The sequence below is a fragment of the Lepus europaeus genome, chromosome 11 (genome assembly GCF_033115175.1).
Source record: "Lepus europaeus isolate LE1 chromosome 11, mLepTim1.pri, whole genome shotgun sequence".
Classification (NCBI taxonomy): Eukaryota; Metazoa; Chordata; class Mammalia; order Lagomorpha; family Leporidae; genus Lepus; species Lepus europaeus.
The window spans coordinates 74,448,845-74,471,017 of record NC_084837.1 but is presented as its reverse complement, the minus strand read 5'-3'; the positions used below and the strand labels follow the sequence as shown (position 1 = coordinate 74,471,017).

Sequence of the window (22,173 nt, the reverse complement as noted above, 5' to 3'; positions counted from 1 at the left end):
GCTTGCTAAAATAAATTGTGATGATTGGACTTCTGACTACTTACATACATAGTGTAAAGATATTGATTAAACTATCCTTGAAATCATAGCCCTTTGTTTTCATATGAGGACCAAATTTAACTAATGAAGGACAGCATAACAAGCCACAGAGTGTTAGATATAGGACTCAGGGATGGGGGAAAGCAGAATAAGAATGCATACACCAATTCTTCTCCCAAAAAACACCAAAAAAAATGACTGATGATGCTGGTGCAGCAGGAGGCCTGGAATGGGAGGCTCAAGTGGCTTCTGAGGAGACTTTGGCAGGGACATACGGGGCCACTGTAGATGCCAGTGTGAGAGCTGCAGAGCTCACAGAGGCAAGGTCAAGGACAAGGTGCAGCTCCCTGTCAGCAAGCTGGGCCATCTGGTCAGGGACATGAAAATCATGTCCCTGGAGGCAATCGCTCTTCTCCTCGTCCATCAAGCAGTCTGAGATCATTGGTGTTTTTTCCTGTGGGTGCCCACAAGGTTGAGGCTTGAAGACTATGCCCTTATAAAAGCAGATGTGTGGCCGGCGCTGAAGCTCAATAGGCTAATCCTTCACCTGCGGCGCCGGCACACCGGGTTCTAGTCCCAGTTGGGGCGCTGGATTCTGTCCCGGTTGCCCCTCTTCCAGGCCAGCTCTCTGCTGTGGCCCGGGAGTACAGTGGAGGATGGCCCAAGTGCTTGGGCCCTGCACCCCATGGGAGACCAGGATAAGTACCTGGCTCCTGCCTTCGGATCAGTGTGGTGCGCCGGTCGCAGCACGTCGGCTGTGGCGGCCATTGGAGGGTGAACCAACAGCAAAGGAAGACCTTTCTCTCTGTCTCTCTCTCTCACTGTCCACTCTGCCTGTCAAAAAAAAAAAAAAAAAAGCAGATGTGCACGGGTCAGCGGACCAGATTCAAGGCATTTATCACCATCCAGGACTAACGTGGCCATGTTCACCTGGGTGTGATGTACTCAAAGGAGGCAGCCACCACCACCTGAGGGGCCATTGTTCTAGCCAAGCTTTCGAGCATTGGCAAACCTCACATGGTAATTTGCAAGGTGACAAGATGCTATGGCTCTGTGCTGGTGTGCCTCATTCCTACTCCCAGAGGCACTGACACCCTCTCAGCCCCTGTTCCCAAGAAGCTGCTGAAGAGGACTGGCATTGATGGCTACTACACCTCAGCCAGGTGCTGCACTGCCACCCTGGGCAACTGCCAATGCCACCTTGGAAGCCATCCCCAAGACATACAGCTATCAGACCTCCAGCCTCTGGAAGGACACCGTGTTTTCGAAGTCTCCCTATCCACAGACCATCTTACAAATACTCACCTCAGAGTGTCTGTGCAGACGACCCAGGATCCAGGGGAAGCTACAACATACGGTTTCTACACAAGAAAAATAGAGTTAATTAAGCCTGTTAAAGCAACAGCAACAAAGAGTGCCTGTGCCTACTCCCTATTAATGCCTGTGTGATGACACCAGACCCTGTCTGAGCCTCTGTCTGGTGCATGAATCAGATCTAGCCACGTGGCAGCTGCCAGGGTCTTCTCATCACCCTTTCCAATGCTTCCTCAGTGGCTCTTAAGGCCTCTTTTTTTAACTAATTTTATTTTTTAAAAAAAGATGAGAGACAAAGAGGGAGAGAAAGATCTTCCATCTGCCAGTTCACTCCTCAAATGATTGCAATGGAAGGGACTGGGCCAGGGCAAATCAAGAAACCTAAAACATCATCCACTTCTCCCACATGGGTGGCAGAGGTCCAAGCACTTGGACCATACTCTGATGCTTTCCCAAGTACATTAACAGGGAGCTGTATCAGAAGCAGAGCAGCCAGGGCTCCAACCAGTGCTCTGATATGGGATGCTGGCATGGAAGCAGCAACTTCACCCACTACACCACAATGCTGGCCCCTCTCGAAGCCTCTTGATTGGCCATGTAGCCTCACAACCGTGGAGTCCCCTAGCTAAGAACTGAGTGACTGTCTACTGGAACCAGGCAGAGAATGAGACAGGAGGACAGAATTTGGGCTATTCCTTCCCATCTGCAGCTCTGTCAGATATAAATGGCAGACAGATGAAGTAACTTTCTCTCTACAAACCTGCTCCCATCCAGCTTTTATTTGTTTCCATTTCCTTCAAGTTATCCCCAGGGTTTCAATTCCTCTCCATCAACCACCCAGCTTGGTGTGCAGTGCATAAAGAAAATTGTCAGGAGTGGTATTTGCTACTTGACATTTTCTACCAGACTGATTTTTAAAAATATAAAAAACATTTACAATAAAAAAGGAGGTAAATCATCCATCTTCTGTAGACACTCCTGGTCTATGAAGAGTAAAACTAGTCTGACATTCAACTTTGCTTTCAGTCACCTCCACCCATAAAGTTAACTACACAGAAGCCTTAAACCAACAATAATTTTGCAACAGCCTGCTAAATGCCCACTCACTCATATTCAAGGGGGGGAGCCTAGGCCAAGAGCTTGGCTGAGTGCATGCCAACATCACTGGAACTCAAGCTTACTAATGCTGAACTCTGCAACAGATCTACCCTTATACTGTTGTTAAACTTCAGGCTTTCTTAAATTATTTTCCATTCCCTGAACCTACACAGTCAAAATCGCTAAATCAATTCAACAAATACTCAATAATTACTGCCATTCTAGGTGCTATGGAAATGGTAGTTCACAAGAGGGACAAAACTCTGGTTCTTATAAAACTTTACTGTAATGGGAAGCTACATGATTGATGGATGGACAGACAGACAGATCAGGTCATGCATATAATGAAGAAAAATAAAGTAAGATAGACAGTGACAGGGTAAGGGGAGTGAACAGCTGCTATTTTAAAAATACAGTGATCCAGGAAGTTTTTCATAGGGAGTATTTTTTTAAAAGATGTCTTTTTTTTTTTTAAAGATTTATTCATTCATTTGAAAGGCAGAGCTACAGAGAGGCGGAGAGGAGGGGTGCCCTCCATCCACTGGCCTACTCCCCAGATGATTGCAACAACTGGAGCTGTGCCAATCTGAAGCCAGGAGCCAGGAGCCTCCCTCAGGTCTCCCACATGGGCCCAGGGGCCCAAGGACTCAGGCCATCCTCAATTGTCCTCCCAAGCCATAGCAGAGAGCTGGGTCAGAAGTAGAGCAGCCAGGAATTGAATTGCCACCTATATGGGATGCTGGTACTGCAGGTGGTGGCCTCACCCACTACACCACAGTGGCAGCCTCACTGGCTATGCCACAGTGTCAGCCTTGATAGGGAATATTTGAGCAGTGCCCTAAAGAAAGTAAGGGAGTAAGCTATGCAGATGTCTGGGGTAACAGGACACCCAAAAGGACAGTTTAAGTGCAAAAGCAGTAGGGATGTGCTTGGGTAGATAACAAATAGCAATAGGGTCATTGTGTGAAAACACAGCAAGCAAGAGGCAGTGGTAGAGTAGCAAGATGTGACAGAAGCCTGCCTCTGGAACAGGTAAGGCCTGGTGGATCACTGTCAGCCCCTCACTTATATTCCAAGGAAACCACTGCAAAGTTTTGTGCATTGCAGGTTTTGTGGCATCATTTGACTTGTATTTTGATACCTGGACTGTTTCCTCCATTCAACCAAATATTCACTCCCAGGCCATAGCAGAGAGCTGGCCTGGAAGAGGGGCAACCGGGACAGAATCTGGCACCCCAACTGGGACTAGAACCCGGTGTGCCAGCACCACAAGGCAGAGAATTAGCCTATCCAGCTGCGGCACCGGCATTTAATCTTAAAACATATGGATATGTTCACTCAATCTTTTGAAGTGGGGCCAAGGCCTGAGTGTGAGGTTGTGCAGTTGAGATTCTCAAGTCTTGCTTATCTACACTAAACCCATATTGACAACTTCTAGCTTCCATTTCTGTAAAGTAGAATGATAACCTAAATGCACAAATCAACTGAATTGTACTTTTTTATCATTTATACAGATTAGTTGTAGGCAACTCATCTATATCATATATATAGCAAAAATCTTACAGGCTTGCTTTGGTCAAGCCCTTTCAAGGCATTCAAATTAGTTTTAGTAGAAATAATTCTCTCTCATTTTTTAATCACACCTCACCAACTTATGTAATATTTAAGCAAATGGTATAATTGCAATGATAAGTACAACTGATATAAACAAGTTTGGGACAAACACAAGTGACTGCTGACTAAGCATCAATTCACTTGTTCCAACATCCTGAGTGCTGGAGAGACTACTGGCTGCAGTTGTTCACCACATCTTGCACTCACTTAGTGCACTTTGCCAAGGGAATGGAGAAGTAGGTTAAATGAAGGTTGAGTGAGACAGCTTCTGTATTGTTTTGAGTGCATATATTAGAAGTCAAAACAGTCTCTATTGGAATGGTCCACCCTAATTCCTTGAACTCAAGAATATCTTCTTGCTTCCTTCTTAGCTAACTTTAAGCATACAGAGGAGAAAATGTAGCATAGTTCCTTGTCTCTTTGTTGCAACTCCTAAATCCTTGGCTACTAAATAGTAAAGTGAGAAATGCAATGGGAATAGCTTACACACTGGAGGAGCAGGAGCAGGGCCAGCTGTCAGCTCTGGGGGATGGAGTCCCTGCTCTCCAGGCTCTAAATCTCACCTCCACAAGCATTGAGATCATTTGCCCATAGTTATTGACTGAGGCTCATTGTACAATAAAGAGAGGGCTACTTTTCTCTGTGTGATAAAGTAACAAGGCTTCCCTTTCCTTTCTTACCTCAAGATAGAAGGGGATTGAGGGCCCTGGACCTGGGAAAAAAAGGGAAGAAAGCAGCAGCCTGGAGTGGAAGGTTATCTGGAAACAGACACTGAGAGGACAGACAGCCAGTGACAGAGAAGACTGGAGAACTCCCCAGTCAGTTATCCTGGCCACATGTTTTTAATGCATTTACTTCTGTGCAGTGAGGCACCATGCTTCTCAGATTCCCCAGAACCTTTAGTCAAAGTCTATGACTTTCAGGACTTTTTGTTGACAGCATTTGGGACACCAGTACTTGTAGTCCCTGTTTAGAGCAGTGTGGGATTGATAGAAGCCTTGGGGTGGAAAACACTGAATAAGAACAGAGTCAAGCCAGAGGCAGGAATTTGAAGCAAGAGGTGACAGAGTCCCTCGAGGTAGGCATAGGTGCATGAAGCACAATTCAAGACACCATAAAAATACTGGGCCACCAATAAGCTTGCATTTTATTGAGGACATAGTGTATGTCCACATGAAATAGTAACATAGGAGAAGATATATTGTACAAGTAACACAAGTGATTTGTGTGCTGGAAGATATACATGAAGCAGACAGCAATATTTAATAAGCAGTATGGTATGTATGTTTGTTCCACACATACTCATGCTGGAATTCAGTTGTCAAGGTAACAGTTGAGACCTTTGAGAGGTAGTTAGACCACAAGGGCCTTAGACAAAATTAATGTCATATTATGAAAGGACAAATCCTGCTGCCTTCTCTTTCTTGGCCATTCTGCATTCTCCCATGTGAGGACTCAGCCTTTCTCTCTGCTGGAGGATTCAGCATTCATGGTGCCATCTTAGTAGAAGAGAACGGTCTCCCCAGGCACCAAACACACCAGCACTTTGATCGCAGATTTCCCAACCTTTGCATGTATAAGCCAATTAATTTCTGTTCTTAACAAATCATCTAGTCTTGAGTTTCTATTATAGGAACACAAAATAGATTAAGACAATAGGTTAGAACACAGAGGATGTGCTTTGAGCTCATGTTGTCCTTACTAGCAACCACTGCTTACATTTCTAGGAGCAGTGAGAGTGCAGAGTAATTCCTCAGACACTGTCCCCAACCCTGTTCACCTCTCTACAAGAAGTGTGATGTGCATGGATAATTTCCACTCTCACAGATGTGGAAATATTTTCCACATTGATTTTTGCTCTAAAAGTTTAGTTTGCCGATATTTGAAATGGACTTGCATAAAGAAACTGAGCTTTCCCGTGTCAAAAGGCAAGTGTCCCATTGTGTGTGGATGGAGAATGCTCAGTTCTCTGGGCCCAAGAGGCACAAGGTCATTGCTCATCTTCCTCGGATCCTGTGATGCGTGTCCTGACAGGAAGCACAGCTTCCTTTGTCACTGTCCACTCTCTCTGCAGTGGCCCATGGTTGCCCTTCCCATGGTGTTATGCTGCACTGCCCACAGGGCAGACAGACATGTAAAATGGATAGACATGGAACCTGTCTGTGCTCAGGTCGATCCAGCTTAGAGAATCCCAGAAAGACACCTTTAGACATCTGTGGAATCGAACAGTTCTGCAGCTTCACAGACTCCTGAAAACACAAAATGTAAACATTCTATTCAGCACGAGTGTATTGACAAAGAATAAAATGAGAACTGGAATCAAAGGAAGTTTTCAGTATGGGTCCTTGAGTAAGTCTGCCCACTCTATCGTTGTCACACACTTCAAGTAATTATTACTTACTGCATGAAAGGAAAATGGTTTTCTCGAGCCATTTTTCCCCCACCCATCTGCTGTCAAAAAGGTCATTATGATGGAAGATGTGTCTACAGAATTGCACAGGACGAAACAAAACACAGCACTACAACCGGAATGCAATAGAGCATGCACCTAGCACGATGTGAAGTCTCTGTTCTCCATCCCAGTAGTATGCCTTTCACAGTAAGACAGAATGAGAGAGAAACTGTACAGACATCCACTGCATGCTTCATGCACAGTCACACATTTGGTTTTAAATGAAAACGTCACGTTGTAGCATCTATTTCCCAACTCCCTTCGCAGTCCTGATTTTGAATTTACAGTCAACATGCTGTGTGTATCATTCTTTTTTTTTTTTTTTTTTTTTTGACAGGCAGAGTAGACAGTGAGAGAGAGAGAGACGTGTGTGTGTATCATTCTTAAAATGTAGGGGGTGTTGAGCTGGCAGTAACATGAAGTCATTTAGAGCATGCATTGTAAGTGACAGGGAAAACAGAGCTTCTGGTTTATTATGCTGAAGCCATACAGTCACGAATACAAAATATGACTAGCCGTCACCTTGCTTTATTCTTTTAACAACTTACTAACAGTGTGTAAATATGAAAGCAAACTTTGATTTTTCCATGCGAGCTCTCTGAAATGGATACACAAGTGCATTTAACATTGTGACCAGAAATATTGAAATTTCACAGCTGAGAGGTGAAAGGTCTCAAATTTATACATTGAGGTGTTTGTTCCTGTCATCGTCCCAGCAGCTTGCTCACAATAACCCCTTTTGCTTAGTGAACCTTTGAGAAACAGAGAACATTAAGTAATACATCTTGGCAGACATCCTGGGATTTTACTCCCCCCAGGAAGCAAGCCATCCTAAGCGTCACTAAAAGAATTCTGTGGGTACTGAAGGACAGCCACGCAACCTTGATGTTTAACTATATTTTGAAGAAAAAGCAATTGTTTGGGCCTGCACTCTAGAAATGTCAGCCTATAATCCTGAACTTTGTTCTTGACTGTACCCATATCCTCCATCTGACACTTAAAAATATTTTTTCTGGTAACATGGAAAATGGTTGAGTTTTTCCTGAAAATATGGGCTTCTACTTCACTTGGGCAAAATTTATTTGCATCACAAATGCTCCCTTCCATTTCCATGCCCACTTCAGTGTTAACTGTCCCTCAGATAATCCCACCCCCAAACTGCACACCCTGAGGTACCCAGAGTTACCTAGACTGCCCCATCATCCCCTGTGCCCCTTCAGACCTGCACTGATCAGAAACCAAAGTATTGATCTTGAAAAGATTTGGGTCTACCACAGAGCCCCTGGACCTTAAACTATACAAATGTAATTGGGAATTTGCAGACTCTATTGTGTCAAATGAAGCAATGGTAAACTACAGTAAGAGCTAAGATGTAAGGAGCAAGGAGGTAGCTGTCATAGGAATGTCTCACACATACCACGACCTACCTTAAGTTTCAGAGCTGCTTCTTGTTGAACCACATATAGTAACTCATTTAGTGTCATAACCCTATTAGTCCTGTGACATTTGATTCTGTCTCTACATTTTTAACAACAAAGTTTCTTTAAAAAGAAAGAGCTACTTAAGTAACAATTCTGGGTAGCCTTCTGGGTTCACCCACCAGAGATAGGACTGACCGCCAGGGCAAAATGTACTCTCACTAAAAGTCATGAATCTTCAAGACTATTTGCAAATCCCTGAAGTTTAGAATAACTAGTCCTGGAATATAGGGGTATACCACAAACCCATTCTTTTTTTTAAGATTTATTTATTTATTTATTTATTTATTTGAAAGAGCTACAGAGAGGCAGAAAGAGAGAGAGGTCTTCCATCCACTGGTTCACTCCCCAGATGACTGCAAAGGCTAGAGCTGTGCCGATTGGAAACCAGGAGCCAGGAGCTTCTTTCGGGTCTCCCATGCGGGTGCAAGGCCCTTCTATGCTTTTCCCAGGACATAGCAGAGAGCTGGATCGAAGTAGGTGTCAACCAGTGCCCATCTGGGATGTCGGCACTGCAGGCGGCAACTTTACCTGCTACTCCACAGCTCCGGCCGCCACAAACCTATTCTTAAGAAAGTCTACTTCACTGACAAGTTACTATGTTAGCCTCTCAGAAGTATTTGTCATCCAATACTATCTTAAATCAGAGGATTAGCAGTCTGAACTACTAATGATTAAGACTGAATATCAGGTAGCACCTTCCTGGGGAGGGGAATGGAGGGAAGGGGAAGGGGAGGGAAGGAAAAGGGAGTGGAGGGGAGGGAGAGATTTGTGCACCCCTTCAAGTTAAGCTAAACCAAGTAACCATTTCTCTACCTGTGTACAAGACCTTATTGGTTGAAGTAAGACAAAAGCAGCAGACTAGACTCAATGTTATCTTACCCTGCTTCCCTATTTTTCTTCAGGAAAGGATATAAAACCTACAACTGAGCAAGCAGGAAATGACTCCCATGTATTTTAATGCATGGATTTTACTTAACAGTTGCCCATGCTGACAACAAAAAGCTTCAAACATTCCCTTCGTTCATTGGCCCTCAAACTTGAGCCTGCATCAAAATGTCCTTGAGGGGCTGTTTAAACAGAATGCTGGGTCTGTGGCATGTCAGGTAAAGGCAGCGACGGCATTCTATATGGGCTCTGGTTCAACTCTGGCTGCTTCACTTCCAATCCAGCTCTCTTCTATGGCCTGGGAAAGCAGCAGAAGATGACCCAACTCTTTGGTCCCCTGCTACCTATGTGGGAGACCTGGAAGATCTCTCTGTATCTCCCTCTCTGTAGCTCTGACTTTCAAACAAATAAATAAACAAATCTTTGAAAGAAAGAAAGAAAGTCTCCAAAACAGCACTCCAAGCTGGGCAGAGGGGCCAGTGTACAAGGCAGGGGTACACACACCCAACAGAAACTGCACAAAACAGGAGCTGATGTTGAAGCAAAGCAGGCTAGTCTGATGTTTAGTCTCAGCTGCTCCACTTCCAATCCAGCTCCCTCTAACGCCCCTGGGGAAGCAGTAGATGGTGATGCGAGTGCTTGGGCCCATCCCCACCCACCGTGGGAGGTCTGGATAGAGTTCCTGGTTCCTGGGTTCATCCTGGCACAACCCTGGCCATTTGGGGGAGTGAACATATTTTAAAAGAAGAAACTACGCTAAACAGAGGAGATAGGAAAAAATGTTCCCACTGACTGAGCCCAGACCCAGGATGGCAAGTTTATTTCCTTCCAAAGAAAGTGATATTGATATGAACTCCCCCAATCTAAACAGAAGGATAGAATGAATAGGGTGGGGGAATGTTACAAATAAATAGGTATTTTATGTGTCAGCCATGAAACACCTGCATAAAAGAGAAGAGAGAAGAAAATCTATTTTATACCTCAAGTCTAAAGATTTTACATTCCTTTCAAGTTTTTATATTAGGGTGCAGACTTGGCATTTTATATGTGTAGCCCACTCTTTATAGCTCTCGGATAGTCAATGCAAGGAGAAAAATCAGGGCAGACAAGACGCCATGTTGCCGCTTCCTCATATTTTGTGAAAATTATCTTTTCCAGACTCATAGAAGCCTCCAACTCCACATGACTGAGTAGGCAGGTGTCAGAAGCTATGGTTTTTGCAGGCCTTTCAGCCTCAGCCTATGGGCTCAAGTTGTCCTTTGCTCATTTGTAGGTTCGTCACCCCTGACTGTGTTATGTGAAGTCGTGAATGATTCTGGATCACTCTCTTACTCCTGTTCTGCCATCTCAGCCTCCAAGAGCACTTCCTGACCAGTTTCAGCAGCCATGAACCTCATTTCCTCATTCCCATCTAGGACCAACAAGCTAATAAGCTAATTGGTGTCTGGACGTCAGCTGCGCCCTCCTCCTGGAGTGACAGCCCATCTGCTAGATGCCAGCATCCCTTCCCCAAAAGGCACACTCTCTGCTAACATGCCACAGCTTCTTTGGGTAACACATTTTCCCTCAAGCCTTAAGATCTGTGATTGAGACAGCCTTCAGCACCATTTGAGTGGCCTGTAAGCAAGCCTCTCACTGATAAATATTAAACCTGGTGGGCCAGTCGGGTCCTCTGTTGCCCTGGCAGACAGCATAAGAAAAGATACTGTTCCCCCCCCCCACCTTTGGCTACCTAATGAATCTGCAACTGCTGATTCGTTTCCTCAATCTGGCATAAACAAAAAGACTTGCAACCCCCTTCTGTGGTCGCCTGTGCTCTCCAACCGCCCTGCAGAGGCAGCAATTTTTCATTATTGATAAAATGTAATGTCATAATGTCACGGCCTTTCAGGTCATCATCTTTGTAAGTCAGCAATGGCATTATCACATTTTATAATGATAACAAATGACCATAATGTTTGCATGTAATTTTCATTGGCTCTTTCAGAATTCTAATTCATCTCTGATCAGATAGAACTCAACAACAACTTCAAATGTCTATTTCTTTGGCTCTCAAGGCTAAATCTGCATGAATCAAAGCTCTTGAAAGGTACAAGGACCATTTTCGCTCCATTGACTAAATAGTTCACTCTTAGAAAGTGGATTTTTTTGTAGAAGTATTTGTACTGCTGAATCATGGCATGCAAATGCCTTCAATACATCTACTTGTTATTCATTCCTGAACTCTCTCTAACCCCTTTCTGTCCTGGTTATACCTGTGCTTTTCTAATCTGGCTAGTGATTTTTGACTGCTAAATTCTACCAGGTTCATGGTAATCATAGAACACTAATTGGTCTCAATGATACACATCATTCACATTATTCACATTATTGCCATCTATTAGTCTCCTTACCCCCTCCTCACTAAGAAAATAGAAACATTTCATTGTCTGAGCCCAGAACTCAAACAAGCATTCTTCGGATAGAAATTTTTGTGTGCATCCACAATAGAGAGCAACAAATAGAATGGAGCTAGAATAAATTCTCATTCCAGTCCTAAATGGGCAAAACTTAAAATTGGGGAGATAACAAGAAACATTTTACAACTCATTTAGTACTTCATAAAGAAATAAAGAGGGGTGGGTAGGGAATGACCATTTATTGAGCTCCATATTGGGTTTGCTTACGTGGATCATCTCACTGAATCCTCACAACAACCCCAAAACTTGAGCATCATTCTCTGATTTTAAAGGATGAGGGAACTGAGGCTCAGGAGGATTATGCAACTAAGGAGTCACAAAACCAGTGCCCAGACATCAGTTCTGACTCCAAAGCCCATGCCCCTTCCATTACACAGAACTACAAATTAGGCATTCCACTATGACAGAAGGAAGAATCCGAATCTTCCAGAAAGCCCTAAATACAATCATATGTTCAGGAAACGACAGATGTGAACATATTTCAGATGCAGAAACTCTTGATCTTACCATTAATACATCCATTTAGGCTGCTATTGGTACCACAGTCTCAGAGCAGCCACAGTCTTAATTGAGTTAATGGCTTCAGTGCATCTGTGTGATTCCTCATTGATGTCCCTTCTACATTACTCAGTAGATTTCACTATTGTCATTGAAAACTCGGCAAAATTAGGTAGTTTCATCAGATTTGTGGATCAGCAACTCTTTAGCTGACACAATAAAACCATGTAAAAGAGTATATAATGGTGTTGGTGTGAGAGCTTCCCTAGCCTGCTCTAGTCAATCAGAGGAGGCACTTATTACCACTTACCCTTAAAATAATGCACATTTCTACAAAGGTTCTGCTGTTCGCAAAACACCGTCCATTATGCTCTCACATTTGTCCTTACAGCAACCCATATTCAAGAAAGGAAACATATCTTGCCTTGTTCATATTTGTATAGAGACCAAGGGGCAAAAAATAAGACTGAAACAGAGGTCTTCTGGCCCAATTGTCCATGCTCTTTCCTCTCCAACAAGGCTCTCAGTGCATTTAGGACAACTGGTTCCCAAAGGCAAAGCACCAGTACTCAGGGAAAATCAGTCCTCCCTCTGAGATGCAGACCAGGCAAATATCCGGACCTCATAATAATTGAAAGCTTCTGTAAATGCAATGCTGATATGGGAGTGTGTAGAGCAAGGACTATCAGAGAGTGAGGTCTAACAATCTATTCTAGTCAATAAATCATAAGTACATGTTGGAAAAAGAAAACATCCTTTCCTCTTCATTTGTTCAATAGATCCTGAAGGTTTGCATTTCATTCATTCTTTTGTTCATTCACCAAACACTGATCACTGAGGACCTCCTCTAGGTCAATACTATGCAAACACCAGGGGTATAGCAGGGAATGAGATGTATATGCACCTGCCTTATGGAGCTGACACCCATGTAGATGAGATGCATATTAAACAACTAATGTCATGAGCAATCATCTCCCCACTATGCCTATAAATGGAGCCTAGCTGTGAGGATGGAGGGATATGGGATGATTTTATAATCTCAAAGAAGAAAGGAAGACCTCTCTGAGGATGAGACATGTAAACTGAGAGGTGAGGCAAGAATAAGTAAGAATCATGCAGTAAAGAACCAAGAGGATGTTCCATTCTTTCCTCCATCTTCAAGGCTCCTCCACACCTGGTTTCTCTCACTTCATTAGACAAATGCCATGGCCAAGGAAGCAGATGGCTCCTGTAATGGTTGCTTCTTGCCCTGTACGTCATCATTCACCTGGTCCAACTAATGTCCCCTTTGGAAAGCTCTAAATGTGTAACTTTGACAAGTCGGAGACAGCCTGACTAACATGCCTGCTGGTTTTCTCACAAGTCAGACTTCAAATCATAGCTAGCCTGGCAGTTACTGAACTGACCACCCATTCTCTTTGTCTGTTTTTACAACTCCTCACCCTGAGCCAGACCCATCCCTCTGTACTCCAACCCTCACAAGACTCCACACTCCTCTTCTTGTATGTCCTCCCTTTTGTTTTTACTATTTATCTTTTTTTCTTTTTTTTTCACTTTTTTTTAATAAATATAAATTTCCACACATGGAAGAGTGGAAAAGACTTCAGGGAGAAATGATGAAGCTTTCAGAAGAAAATCGACACCTGAGAGATGAAAGATTAAAGCTCAGAAAGGTAGCACATTCGGATAAACCTGGCTCCACCTCAACTGCATCCTTCAGTGATAACGTCACCAGTCCTCTCCCTTCACTTGTTGTAATTGCAGCCATTTTCATTGGATTCTTTCCAGGGAAATTCATCTTGTAGCGTGAAGCATGCCGAGTGCTATTTCTTTTTTTTTTTTCTCTTGACCAGAAAAGATTTGTTTACCTACCATTTCATTGGTAGTATGGCCTGCAGTGACCATTTTTGTGTGTGTACAGCGTCATAATAGGCTTTGCCTTTAATGATCTCTTACATGTCAATTGCACATTCAGTCCTTTATGAAATTCATAAATAGAGAATTGTTCTTTCTTTGTGGTTTAAAAATAAATAAATATAAATTTCCAAAGTACAGCTTATGGATTACAATGGCTTTTCCCCCCCATAACTTCCCTCCCACCCGCAACCCTCCCCTTTCCTGCTCCCTCTCCCATTCCATTCACATCAAGATTCATTTTCAATTCTCTTTATATACAGGAGATCAATTTAGTATATATTAAGTAAAGATTTCAACAGTTTGCACCCACACAGAACATAAAGTGTAAAACACTGAGTACTAGTAATAGCATTAATTCACAATGTACAACACATTAAGGACAGAGATCCTACATAAGGAGTAAGTGCACAGTGACTCCTGTTGTTGACTTAACAAATTGACACTCTTGTTTATGGCATCAGTAATCTCCCTAGGCTCTAGTCACGAGTTGCCAAGGCTATGGAAGCCTTTTGAGTTTGCCAACTCCAATCTTATTTAGACAAGGTCATAGTCAAAGTGGAAGTTCTCTCCTCCCTTCAGAGAAAGGTACCTCCTTTGATGGCCCATTCTTTCCACTGGGATCTCACTCTCAGAGATCTTTCATTTAGGTCATTTTTTTTTTTTTTTGCCAGAGTGTCTTGGCTTTCCATGCCTAAAATACTCTCATGGGCTCTTCAGCCAGATTCAAATGCCTTAAGGGCTGATTCTGAGGCCAGAGTGCTATTTAGGACATCTGCCATTCTGTGAGTCTGCTATGTATCCCACTTCCCATGTTGGATCATTCTCTCCCTTTTTAATTCTATCAGTTAGTATTAGCAGACACTAGTCTTGTTTATGTGATCCCTTTGACTCTTAGACCTATCATTATGATCAATTGTGAACTGAAATTGATCACTTGGACTAGTTGAGATGGCATTGGTACATGCCACCTTGATGGGATTGAATTGGAATCCCCAGACAGACTGTATGGGCCAAATTGTGTCCCTTCAAACTTAATGTGTTGAGGCCCTAATCCCCAATGTGACTACATAAATATAGTTTGCTTCAGGAAGAGTTAGCAACCACCTTGTAACTAGGAGAAAATTCTTTGCCTCAGGACAAAGATCGCAAAATCATTGTCTGCGAATAAAGGATTAAATTGGATGGGGTGGGCAAAGATTTAAAGACAAGTAAAAATTTTGATAAAGCTTTTAGGATTCAGTCAGCCAAATCTCATGGAATTTTACATCCTTAGTGGACCTATAGATGTATTCAGATCTCTCTATTTTCCCTTCCTTAGCTGTAGAAGCTTTAAAGGGAAAAGATGCAGACCTTCCAAGTAGATCTGCACTTTCAGAAAGGAAATTAGAGTCTTTCCTTAGGTAAACTTGGATGCAGACAGTATGTTTTATTTAATTTTAAGTAGCCAAATTGCAGGATTTCTGGTACTGACTGCCCTGAAGAAAAAGAATATTGTATCCTCCAGTTATATCCAATAATTCTATGTAACAACTCGCCCTAAAATTCAGTGAATTGTAGAAATAAGCATTGTTTCTCACTCAAGGACCAGTGGGTTAGCCTGTGGTTTGCTTGATTTAGTCTGGACTCAAATGCAGGTTGGGTTCAAGTCTGTTCCACCTGTCTCTCCTAACAGTAAAAACCAGAACCACAAGAGGGCAAGCACAATTCCAGAAGGACACATCGAACCTTTTGGCCTAAGCAGATCACATAATGAGGCCCAAAATCCCACCGCAGGAAAGTACACGCAGCCATCAGGCCAAACAAGTTACATGGCAAAACCCAAAATCACTGGAAGACGAAAGTATACTCCTGTCATGGGAGAAGGTGAGGCAAACAGTGAATGCTTGCTGAGTTATAATCTGGTTAATACATTGTAATCTGATAATTACACAGGCATGTTATAATAACATATATATTTCACATATAATAAAACTGAGGTCATTTACCCCAACTGCAGAGCTAGGATTTGAGCCCAAGCCTATATTTCTCTAAAGATCATATTGTTTTCACTCTGTGTGATATCTTCCATAAAATATTGTTCTGGTTGCAATACGCAACAGTGAATTGAAGCAACATGTCCTGAGTCTGACCCAAGGTCCTCCTACCTATTCAGGAACCTACTCACCCACCTCTCTGAGCCTCCTTACAATCGCTTTGTATTTCTCTATTCCTCTACATGCTCTCCAGTGAGCTGAGTATGTTCTTCTCATCCTCTCAGGCAGAGTGAATCCACTTGTTCACTTTTAATACATTAAGTCTTCAGTTCCAGTGATCCTCCAAAATGCAGTGCAATGTTGCCTACGGTTGTTCTAAAACAACTTATAAAGACAAGAATTTGCTCATAGGAATAAAACTCCAATGCTTAGGAATCGTGGCCTCCAAGCAAGATATACATCAGTTATAGTTCCTCTAAAGTAAAGCAGCTCATTTGCATGACATATGAGGTTTTTTCTGTCATGGAAACAAGGCCGACCAAATAGACAGTGAGATCACTGATCTCTGTGATGTGACCATGGGGAGACACCTATTGTGTTCTGCCCTTAAAACATAATGCCACTGGAATGTTTCTGAGCACAGATAGGTCCTGTAATATAATTGGGAGATTATCAGGTGATGTATATTTCATTCCTTGTCCTTCCTAGCTCCTGTATACCACTAGTTGAGAATTGACTAAATCAGATGGACAGAGAATAAGCTGGCAATTTATTTCTACTAAAATCCAATCAACTGTTTTTATTCCTCTTTCTTCATCCATTCTTTTATACTATTAAGGAAAATCAAATACATATGTATGTGTGTATGTATAATAAATACATATAGGTATATATTTCAGAAAGGTCATGGCAAATGAAATTGAAAGATACTATACACTTTGCATGAAGTCTTTGGACTAAATATATATTTTTATCACTTACCCTAAAGTATAAAATCAAATCATGAAGAACCAAGAAGAAAATATAGGTAAATACTTACCTGATCTAGGTAATGGGAGATAGATTTAATCATAAAAAGAAGCAACAAAAAAAAGACTTTCTTTTATAAAATGTAAAACTTCTTTGTACCAAATAATGAAGGAACTTTAACATATTATACATGAAGAGTCCTTGCAAGTCAATAAGAAATATATGAGTACCCTATAAGGGGAAAAAAGTAAATAATCAATGAGCAAAAAAACAAAATCATGAATGACTATATGAAAATAAATGTCTAACCTCACCAGTAGCCAAGGAAGGCAGGTAAAAGAAGGTGAATTCTCAACAAAATAGTAGCAAACCTAAATTCAGCAGCACATTAAAATGATCATATTCCATGGTCAGCTGGGATTTATCTCTGGGATGCAAGGATGATGTGACACATGCAAACCAGTCAATGTCTATGCCACATTCATAAAAAATTATGATAAAAACCTCATGATCATTTCAATAAATGAAGAAAAAGCAAAATTCAACATCATTTTGTGACAAAAACACTCAACAAACTAGGTAGGGAAGAAATGTGCCTCACATAATACATGCCATCTATGACAAGTTCATAACTCATGCCGTACCTAACGGTGAAAACCTGAAAGCGCTTCTTCTAAAGAACATGACAAGAATGCTTCCTCTTACCGGTCCTATTCAACACCAGACTGAAAGTCCAGGCGAGAAAAAGAAATAAAAACCATCCAAATCAGAAAAGAAGGAAAACCATGTTTGAAAAGGACAAGATTCTATGTGTAGCAAGCCCTAAACATACCACACATAAAATTAAAAAAAAAAAAAAAACTTTGAGAGCTAGCAGATGAATTTAGTAAATTCACAACATAGAAAGTCCACTAAAACAATCAAATATGTCTCTATTTGTTAACTATCTGGAATGGAAATTAAGAAAACAACCTCATTTACAATAACATCAAAAAGAATAAAATACTTAAAATAAATTTAATCAACAAAGTGAAAGGCTTGTACAGTGAAAGCTGCAATATGTTGATGAAAGAAATTTTAAAAGGCACAAAAATAATTGAAAATGTATCTTGTGTTCCTGAGTTGGAAGAGCTAATATTGTCTATACTTCCCAAAGCAAGCTAAAAATTCAATGCCCGAGCTAGCGCCATGGCTCATTTGGTTAATCCTCCACCTTTCAGCGCCGGCATCCCATATGGGCACCGGATTCTATTCCCGGCTGCTCCCCTTCCAGTCCAACTCTCTGCTGTGGCCCAGAAAGGCAGTGGAGGATGGCCCAAGTATTTGGCCCCCTGCACCCGCATGGAAGACCAGAAGGAAGCACCCGGTTCCTGGCTTCAGATAGGCGCAGCGTCAGCGCGGCCATTTAGGGGGTGAATCAATGGAAGGAAGACCTTTCTCTCTGTCTCTCTCTCTCTCACTATTTAACTCTGTCAAATAAATTTTTAAAAAAGGTAAAAATTAAAAAAAAATTCAATGTTCATTCCTTAAAAATCTCAATGGCATTTCTTATAGATGGAAAAAACAATTCTGAAATTTTTATGGAAGAACAATAGATTTGGAATAACCAAAGCAATCTTGAGATAAGACAAATCATACTTCCCAATTTCAAAATATATTGCAAAGTTGCAGTAATTAAAACAGGATAAAATTAGCATAGGGATAGTTATGTAGATCAACAGAACAGAATAGTCCTGAAATAAACCTATAAGTATATTGTAAACTTATCTTCAACACATAATATACAATTGAGGAAAGCACAGCGTCTTGAACAAATGTCGATAAACTGTGTATCTACCTGCAAAAGGATGAAATTGGACCCCCATCTTACACCATACACAAAAATAAACTCAAAATGGACTACTTAAATATAGACTAAAACCATAAAATTCTCAAGAGAAAATATATCAGAGAACTTCATGACACTGGTTTTGCTAATGATTTCTTGAAATTGATAGCAAAAGCACAGGCAACAAAAACAAACATAGACAAATGGGGCTACATCAAAGAAAAAAATCTTCTGCTATAGCAAAGGAAAAATCATCAGAGTGAAAAGACAATCCAAAGAGTGGGAGAAAATATTTGCAAGCTAGTGTCTGATAAGGAGTTAATTCCCAAAATACATAAGTAACTACCACAATTCTATAGCTAATTAATTAATTACCAGATTGAAATGTAAGCAAAGAATCTGAATAGACATTTCTCTAAAGAATACCTACCTACAAATTAGCAACATGTAGATGGAAAGATGTCAACACCACTAATCATCAGGAAAATGAAATCAAAAGTACAGTGAGATATCACCTCACATGTCTTAGGACAGTGATAGTAAAAAGACAAAAGATTGAAAATTTTTGGCAAGGATGTGTAGAAATTGGCACCCCAACACTGTTGGTACGACTTTAAGGTGATGCAACCACTATGGAAAACAATATGGAAGTTCCTTAAAATGTTAAAAATAGAAGCATTATGTGATCCAGCAATTCTACTACTAGACATATATAGAATGGAAATCAGAATTTCAAAGAGATATCTGCACTCATAATCATTGCAGCATTAGTCACAATAGCAGAGACACAGAAACAACCCACTGTTCATTAATAGACAAATGAAAAAGATGGTATATACATATGATGGAATATTACTCAGCCTTTACAGAGGATATTCTACTCATAGACTTGAAAATTATTGTGATTACTCTGTCACAGAAGGGCAAGCATTATCTAAAATAGTAGTACTTAGAGAAGATGAAAATAGAATGGTGGTTGCCATATGAGAGGGAAATGAGAAGCTGTTATTCAATGCATATAAAGTTACACAAGATAAATAAGTTCTAGATATCTGCCATAGAACATAATGCATAGTTAACAATATAGTGTTGTGCCCTTAAAAATGTTGTTAAGAGGGTAAATCTCATGTTAAGAGCTCTTAACACACACACACACACACACACAAAAAAAAAAAAAAAAACCGCCATGGGACATGAGGAAGCTTTGGAGATAAGAGATGTGTTTTTTACTTTTTTTGTAAAAAAAAAATGCTAACCCAGGGCATACATAGTTCAAACACAATAAACTGTCTACCTGAAATATGTGTCATGCTTTGTTTATAAACTATAAACAAAGCTAAAAAAACATGATTGTGCTTTTGCTTATTAAATTTTCAAAATTTTTTAATTATTGTACTCAATTTTGATGAAGATACAGCAAAATAAGCACTTTTATATTATATTACTAGAAAAGTGGCACCATATATAAGGAGACTTGGAAATTAATATGTATTATTTTATATATATAATAACTTAATCTTTATTAATTTGTCCTAAGAAAGTAATCAGGGCCCAGTATTGTGGCATGGCAGGTTAAGCCTCACATACAACACTGGCATCCAGTAGGAACACAGGTTTGAATCCTGGGTGCTCCACTTAAATCCAGCTCCCTGCTAATGTGTGTGGGAAAGCCCAGAAGATAACCCAAGTATTTAGGCCCCTGCTACCCTTGTGGGAGACTCAGATGGAGTTCCAAGCTCCTGGCTTCAGCATGTTCCAGCCCTAGCCATTGTAGCCATTTGGGAAGTGAACCAGCAGATGGAAAATCTCTCCATCTCAGTGTCTTTCTCTCTATATATATAACTCTGCTTTTCAAATAAATAAATAGATTTTTTTTAAAAAATGACACAGTAACAATAAACATTAACAATAAGAAAAAATTTTTAATTAATAAATAAAAGTAACTAAATTAAGACATTCATATGAAAAAGTAATGTGCAACCATCTTACTGTGTTTAATTATAGCAGATTTATATTTCCCAAAAATGGCTGCAGCAGTATTTCTGGTCCCATGTGCTCTTCCAAAGCCTTGCCACTTCTCATTTGTAGCAGGCTGGATAACACTGCCCTAAAGATGTCTGCTGACTAATCCCAGGACTTTGTGAATACATTACTTGACATAAGGAAAAGAAATTTGCCGATGTGATTGAGCCAAGGGTTCTGAGATTAGGATGTGACCTTCTATACACAGATGAGCCCGATATAACCACAGGAGGAGGCGGGAGTGTCAGGAGGTCTGACAGTGGAACCAACAGTGACAGTCACAGAAAGATTTGAAGATGCAAGGCTGCTGGCCTTAAAGAGAGAAAAGGGGGCCCACAGGTCACAGACTGCAGGCAGCTTCTAGAAGCTGGAGTAGCCAGGAAACAAGTTCCACACTAGAGCCCTGCTAACACCTTGCTTTTGACTCAATAAAACCCATTTCAGACTTCTGACTTCCAAAACGATAAGATGCCTTTTGTTGTAAATTTCTGGTAATTTGACAAATCAGTAATCACAAACTAACATATCACTCAGGAGGTCTATGTCTCAAATAGAGACGTGGATCTGCCCCTGGGTGGGCGTTTGAAGCTGCCTTGGAGAACAGCATGTGATAAAGAAATGCTATGTGCCCGAAAAGATTAGATCACCTGGCCTTTCTCTCTAGGCATGCTCTTGTGGAGCCCTGAGCTGCCATGTAAGGAACAAGGCAATCTTGAAACCACCATATGGAAGAGACCACAATAGACATAGAAATATCCACAAACTGAGCCATTACAGCCTCCAGCTATTGGAGTCAACCAGTCCAAGCAGCAGGTGCATGAGTAATCTCCGATAATTCGTCCAAACCACAACCTGCCTGCAACTGCATGAAAGGTTCCTGAGCAAGAACTCCTTAGCTGACCCTACTTAACTACAGAACCCTGAAAGATAATAACAATAGAATGATCCTGTTGTTTTTATGCCATTAGATTTGGAGTCTTCTTGTTAGCCATCAACATGTAATTAATCTGCCAGCGCCCGGCTCACTTGGCTAATCCTCCGCCTGCGGCGCTGGCATCCCAGGTTCTAGTCCCGGTTGGGGTGCCAGGTACTAGTACCGGCTGTTCCTCTTCCAGTCCAGCTCTCTGCTGTGGCCGGAAGGGCAGCGGAGGATGGCCCAAGTGTTTGGGTCCCTGCACCCGCATGGGAGACCGAGAGGAAGTACCCGGCTCCTGACTTCAGATCGGCGCAGCGACGGCTGTGGCAGCCATTAGGGGAGTGAACCAACGGAAGGAAGTCCTTTCTCTCTGTCTCTCACTGTTTAAAAAAACATGTAACTAATCAAGTATGTTAATGTTAAAAATAAATGCTCAGAATATATTATTACCTCTATACACAGGCATCACTTTCATGGTCGGGAAAAATATTCTTAAGTTTTTTTGACATGAGCATAACTTCAAAAAGTTCGTGGAGGAGCAGGTGTTTGGCCTCATGCTTGGGACACCCACATCTCACACTGGATTCCTGGATTCAGTTTCCCACATCCAGCTTCTGATTCCAGCTTCCTGCCAATGAAGACCCTGAGAGAAATCAGTGATGGCTCAACTAGTTGAGTTGCTGCTTCCCTTGTGAGAGACCCAAACTG

General features: G+C 41.5%; 1 pseudogene; it reads left to right on the top strand.

Moving 5' to 3' along the window:
- The first annotated feature begins 900 nt into the window (after positions 1-900).
- On the top strand, positions 901-1,488 carry LOC133770579 (small ribosomal subunit protein uS5-like; annotated as a pseudogene).
- The last annotated feature ends 20,685 nt before the right edge of the window (positions 1,489-22,173 follow it).